This window comes from Hydractinia symbiolongicarpus, chromosome 4 (assembly GCF_029227915.1).
Source record: "Hydractinia symbiolongicarpus strain clone_291-10 chromosome 4, HSymV2.1, whole genome shotgun sequence".
Lineage (NCBI taxonomy): Eukaryota > Metazoa > Cnidaria > Hydrozoa > Anthoathecata > Hydractiniidae > Hydractinia > Hydractinia symbiolongicarpus.
Genome location: NC_079878.1, coordinates 11,879,344 through 11,886,018, shown reverse-complemented (window position 1 = coordinate 11,886,018; position 6,675 = coordinate 11,879,344). Strand labels below are relative to the sequence as shown.

General features: G+C 32.4%; 1 long non-coding RNA gene across 1 annotated transcript; it reads right to left on the bottom strand.

The window, feature by feature from the left end:
- Positions 1 to 1,320: 1,320 nt before the first annotated feature.
- Positions 1,321 to 3,895, bottom strand: LOC130641295 (uncharacterized). The gene is made up of 3 exons (XR_008982445.1): positions 3,869 to 3,895; positions 2,038 to 3,429; positions 1,321 to 1,929 (listed from the first exon to the last, which is right to left on the bottom strand). It is a non-coding gene; the product is annotated as an uncharacterized LOC130641295 (long non-coding RNA).
- Positions 3,896 to 6,675: the final 2,780 nt, after the last annotated feature.

Sequence of the window (6,675 nt, the reverse complement as noted above, 5' to 3'; positions counted from 1 at the left end):
AAGGATGGTATACACCCTAACTAACAGTAAAGCCATGTTTGCCACCACAGCATGGAAGGAAAGTTCTAAACCGTAATTTGGTTTCCTTCACTTGAAGTCAATTTAAGGGCCATCAAAACTTAGTAATTAATAACAGTAAATTGGTCATTAGGAAGGAGAGAATAAAGCATTTACTGTTAAAACAAAGCAACAGAAACAGACAGAGATCAAACCTAATTTCACCATCTTTTTCACAATGTATAGCACAGAAAAGAGGCAGAATTATAAAAATTAAATATTTTTTCCCCAAATATTACACCCAAATAGGATGTAGCTTCTAACTAATGAGTTAGCTACTGATTAATAATTACACACGTTTACCCTGACTGTACTAGCTAGCTAATTTTTTAAAACAAAAATGAAAGCATAATTTTAAAATTTTAAAAAAATGCTCAAAAACGCTTCACCCTATAGCTAGCTACAATTATATACTAAAGGAATACAATTTTTAAGTTTAAACTAAAAATAAAATTTCGTCAAAAAGGCAATAATATGGTCTGTAAAATGTCCTCTTGGACTTGGTGTTGGAGCAGAGAGAGTCGGTGATAGTAGAGATCAATCCGTCATTTCTAAAATGGCTGCGTCCTCCTTTGGTATTCATTAGCCGGCTTCCGGCAAAAAGCCTAATTGTCTCACTAGACTGCAAGGCATTATTGGAATTTTTGAGAATGTCATATTAAAAGCAGGAAAAAATACTTATTTATCTATGTACGTTTTTACAATAGTATTGGCCCTTAACTCATCAGTAATTAAATGAGCTAAGCAATTTCGTGAAAATGATATCACACTCAGCAATTTCGATATGTTAACCCGTCTAAAAGTCTTTGTTGTGCTGAATCAGCAGCATTTTCAAAACAATTATAATGGCGCATAATTGTTCCACCCAAAGTAGGGCGGCTGCGCAAAGTCGGGCATTTTCAAATCATAACCAAAGGGCGAAACTATGCAAAGTAGTAAAATACATTCTTTTATCAGTTTAAAATTTTTTGCGTCTTAAAATAACTTTATTAAACTTTATTAACTTTATTAAATAGTAAAGTTACTTACTATTTTCATGCCTTAATTTAACGAATGTAACCAAAATTTAAACTTTTAATTTACATCTATTTCAGCAAAAGCATGCCCAGAATAAATTTTTGACGAACTTTGGACTTTGTGCAGGAATAAAAACCACCCAAAGTAGGGCATTTCAATATTGACGATTTTTGGTTCTACAATGTAGGTTGTACAATGCAGGTTGTAAGGCTGTACAATTTATACAATGCTGACTAAATTTGCACTTTTTAAAATAGCTTTTTAAAATAGCTTTTATCTATAGAGAGTATATTTTGTAATATATTAAAATACATGATACTATGCAGGTACTTTAAATAGATGTGTCTTACTCATAGCTATATAAATATAATGCGAATACATATGAAATATATGTACATAAAAGTAAAAAAAAACAAAAAAAAAAAAAAATGAAAAAAGCTAAGAACAAAAATAAGAAAAAGTCAAAAGTAACATAATACCAAACATAACGCTAGTCAAATAAAAAGAAAGCACAAATACGTTTTACAACCGTGAACAGTTCTGAAATTATAAAAGACTCTTACTCTTTTAGTACCAAATGGTAAATCATCAGAAAAATTCCAATAAGTCCTACTGGTGCCGAGCTTCTTAAACACTTGCCAAGCTGTAGAGCGAATTCTGGGTCTCTCTTTTCGATTTTCTGTATGTTAGCAGCAACCTGAAAAGCACCACCCGATTTCAGATTTAACAGGATATTGTGCTGCGAATCTGCTGATTTTCCCACAAGCGTAGGGAGAACTCCGTATTTAAGGGTTCTTTTAAGTAAATCAGTCTATTTGGTCTCTAAATCATTCTCTTTGTCAGACATTTCGTTCTCTGTAAAAATAGAAATTTAAGAAAAATTATCGAAAGCAGAAATAAAAAACACATATGATACATATGAGACATATACACAAAACATACAAAAATACATGTGATTTATACCTGCAAAACTAGCCACGCAGGTATTACAGAACCAATTACCAGTAGGTTTTCCTCTTAATCTAGTACACTTGTAATGGCTCCTAATAAGGCATCCGTCACAGACAATACTTCTATCTTTCGTTATCAAAGCCTTACAATCGCCACACTTCCTTGAATTTTTCTTCTTTGACGCTATCAACTGCTTGATTCGTTTAATAAATTCACCATTGGTACAGGACTTCGATATCTGGATGCACAACGTCATCACGAACTGAATCAGGTATGTTTTTTATTGATTTGGTAGTAAGCTTAATGACGCTTCCTCATTTTTCACTAACAATTAATTAGGCGTTAATGTCACCAGCAACCCAAGAAAGTATCATTCGAGATTTTTGATACTCGTCCATTTCACACACAAAACGTTGTGAAGTCCCAGTGTTGGATAATCCATCAATTTATAAATATGTCTTTTTACACGCTCCTCCTTTTTCGACTCCTAAAATTACTCGTTGGGAAGCCGTCAACTTTTCACCAAATATGCAACAATTTCATCATGCATATCTTGTTACATGATGCCTCCATTACGTTCCCCCCCTCAGATATTAGCCACTCTTCAAACTTTTCTCTGTTCTTGTGTGTGTACATATTAGTTGATTGATCGAGTGAGGAACTTTCAGAAAACGTATACTTGTGAACAGAAATTGCGAACCTCGATCTCACTTTTCTGAGCTTCTGTCAACCCATACGGAAGAACATACCTGAGCACTAGTTTACAATTTGTGCAGGAAAGTGGAAAGATTTTGGCCCCAGGGACTAGGTCGATAAACATATAAATCGCTATTTTGAAATCGCGTGCCTGGAGTAAATTAGGTATGCTGCGCAATCTCGTGACGTCGTCAACTGACATACGTGATTCATCACGTAAGCACATATCTTCAAAATGAGAAGCCTAAATATGATAGTTTGTGTTAAATGAATTTGAAAATAGCCATTTATTAGCCACTGAGAATGCTGGATTACATTCAGTTACTTCATTATTTCCCTTTTTTTACTAAACTCTAGATAAGCTTAGTAAAAGTAATGTTTCCAGACAAGTGTTTATAAAGTTAATTTTCTTCATAAAATGTGATATTTTATGCTTTTAACGAAATCAAAAAAGTTCAAGAGCTTTTTTAAAGTCTTTTTGATAATATTAACTTTTTATCAGGGACCTGCAACAAATAAAAGGTAACATTGCCTAAAGATTAGTTTTAATGTGAATGATAAATAGATACTTTCATTTTCGTCATAGAATTAAAAAAGGTGAGTAAATCTGACAAGTTTATGGTTTCTTTTGTTGTTTGTAGTCTTTTCACGAACATAACATCAAATTAAACATTAAATATTGCAGTTCAACTTCTATTGCCACAAATCCTAAAATCAAAAATCTCTCTAATTCGTTCAAGATATAGAAAGTTCTATATAAAGAAAGGAAAATACCTTTGGCGGACCACAAAGGGACCGAGACTTTAGTTTAAGATAGAGAGAAATTCGCAATAGAGAATAGTCGAGATAGAGAGATTCCACTGTAAAACAATTATTCGTTTTTGCCACGTCATCCTCAAAATTTTTTGTTCAATGGTGAAATGTATGAACAGGTAGATGGTGTTGCCATGGGCTCACCGTTGGCACCTATTTTAGCGAATCTTTTTATGGGAATTAAAGAAAAGGAATGGATAAAAAATTATCAGGGTTGTTGTTCAACATACTATCGTAGATATGTGGATGACATCTTTGCTCTATTTAACGATGAAAGTGATGCGTTGGCCTTTTTTGAATACTTGAATCAGAGAAACCTTAATATAGAATTTACCTTAGAAAAACAGGTTGATGGTTAACTCGATTGAAAACCCCAGTGACAAATTTTATACTTCTGTGTTCCATAAGTCAACCTACACTGGCCTTTTAACAAATTATTTTAGTTTCACTCATAAAATCTATAAAATAGATCTCATTAAAACACTAATTAACTGGACTTTCGAAATTAACAACAGTTGGAAACACTTCACATATTAAGGCTCTGACTGAAATTTCAAGTAAAAACTTTTTTTCTACAAAACTGGTAAACCGTCATATTTCAAATGACCTTGATAAGAAAAATTTTCTACAACTGTTAGTACAGAGACGCAACTAATGTATTTGAAAAGAGGTATTTTAAGTTGACTTTTAATAATACTGCCAAAGAAAAAATCAACCAACTTGTTAATAAGATGTGTAAAGAAACCAATGTATGCCTGTTTTTAAGTCGCGTAAATTAATGATTATTTTTCGAACAAGGACAGAGTTTCTGAATCTTTGGAATCTGGACTTGTGTATAAATTTGTTTGTGCTAGTTGTAATGCTAGCTATGTGCGTGAAACCACCAGGCACATTTCTAGTAGAGTAAAAGAACATTTGAAAACTGATAAAAACTCACAAATATTTAAGCATATGCAGTCAAATCTCATAAGTTTTTTTATTTTAGATTATGCAGAGACTGATTGGCAGAGGAAACTCAAAGAGGATACGCATATTTCGTGGTTGAAACCAGTCCTCAATAAACAAGTTAAGCACTGCATCATCAATTTATCCATATAATAAATGTTTGTATTCAGCGCTTATTTAATATCGTTTTTGCTAGTTTGGCATTAATAATAATTTAGCATATGTAAAATACATTTAAATAAAAAAATTGTACTTTTGGGAAATATTAAATTATTTTTTAAAACAAATTGTGTATAAAATTGTTTTTAACTAACTTTTGTTAGTTTATTTAATATCGTTTTTGGTAGTTTATTGTTAACATTGATAGCATCTATATTAAAGTACCCGTATACGTCTGTCTGTCACGCAAAATGGTAGCTTAGCTGCGCGAGTAGCGAGACGCACACAATGCGGTACAAAAAGGACGGACGAGCCCGTGGATTTTTGCACGGGCTAACGACTGATGTGTAAAATTCGTATAAAAAATTGTACTTTTAGGAAATATTTAATTAACTTTTTGAAAAATAGTGTACAAACTAACTAACTTTTGTATATTCTGAAAATGACTTTAGTAAACATGTCAATTAAGATAAAACGTGTTGTTATTTTTATGAAAACTTGTGTTTGGTTTGTAAGTCAACAGGGTGTAATCCAGAAATGCAAAATAAGGGCCGCTAAATCCCAAATGGGAATTTCATCAAGATAGTTTGAGGTATTATTGGAATTCTACTCCTTGACAACTTTCATAAAATGGGATATAGGTATACAATATAATTAGTTTCTCCTATAAATTGTAAAAATTTGGGATAAATTTCAATTGGGAAATAGAGTGCTGGATTACACCCTGATCAAACACTTGGTTAGAATGTTGTCTGTCACCATTTTTATGAAAATTCTAGAATATCTACATAATTTTACAGCAAAGATTTGCTGATGGGGTAATCACGGTAATTATACCTCTTAATAAATTGTACGTAAATATCTAGAACGTTAAAAAGTTTCTAATTTAAAAAAAATGGTAATCGCAGTACGAAGCTCACACACACGCATACTTCCTACTCCTTGTCTGGTTGATGCCAAAAACGTTCATCCTGATACAATTCAATGACCTAATGTAGCTAATTAAGACAGGCTGATACAACTTCGTCGTCGTCGGCGGCTAAATTTCTCTTCCTGACAATCTTAGACGGCAAGAAGAAACAGATCACCGTCTGAGATGACCTCCAATTTTGTAGACAGTCGTTAGCCCGTGGAAAATCCACAGGAATTTACCTGTCGTTTTTGCACCGTTATTTCGTGCATCTGTAAGTGTTATGAAATTACATTGCGGTAGGTATGATTCCTAAAGTCCACTCATAGTCACTAAAGTATTATAAACTGCACATTTTTTTGTTATATCTCAGTTTATCAAAACATTTGGGCTGACATCTATCTAAAGTTGATGGTTAAAAACATACTGAGCCTAGATCGAAATTTTTAAAGAAGAGGCGAACTGCGCACAGCACGGCTGGTGAATAAAAGTTCATGATGACAGTGTTGATTTTGAAGACAGACCGACTGGCTTGGTCTGCTCCATCATAAATCAATTTCCATGTTACAACCATCATAACAAAAAAAGTTATAAAAAAAGAATAAGAATGTTTTAATTTTGAAAATATTCGTAGAATTATAAAAAATTGTTGTTTTTTAAATGAAAACACTAAATTTTCACCAAAACGTTGCAGAGCGACATCAGACTAGACCCAAAATATAAAAAAAGCTGTTAAAAATACCAGTTTTGTTTACATCTTTGCAAGTGCTAATTTTCTAGGTATTTTCACACATTTTCTTCACGGGAGGCTAAATTAAAAACAATGGAATATATTTCTTCATGTAAAGAGCATTTTTATTATTTTATACTACTAAACCTACCGAACAAGTTGATATTTACTTTGTTATTAAAGAAAAAGAAAGTAAAGGTTCACAAATAAATTTGAAGCCACCATATTGTGCGTTCGATCTATTGCTGAATGTTTACGATCTGCATATTTATTTAAATTTGGCGCTATCTCATCATAACAAACTTCATCGTTCGAAGCTCATAGTATTTTGTGGAAAAAAATATTGTTGTTGGTAATGAGATATATTTCTTCAGTTCAGAGAAGTTTAAGCAAAGGT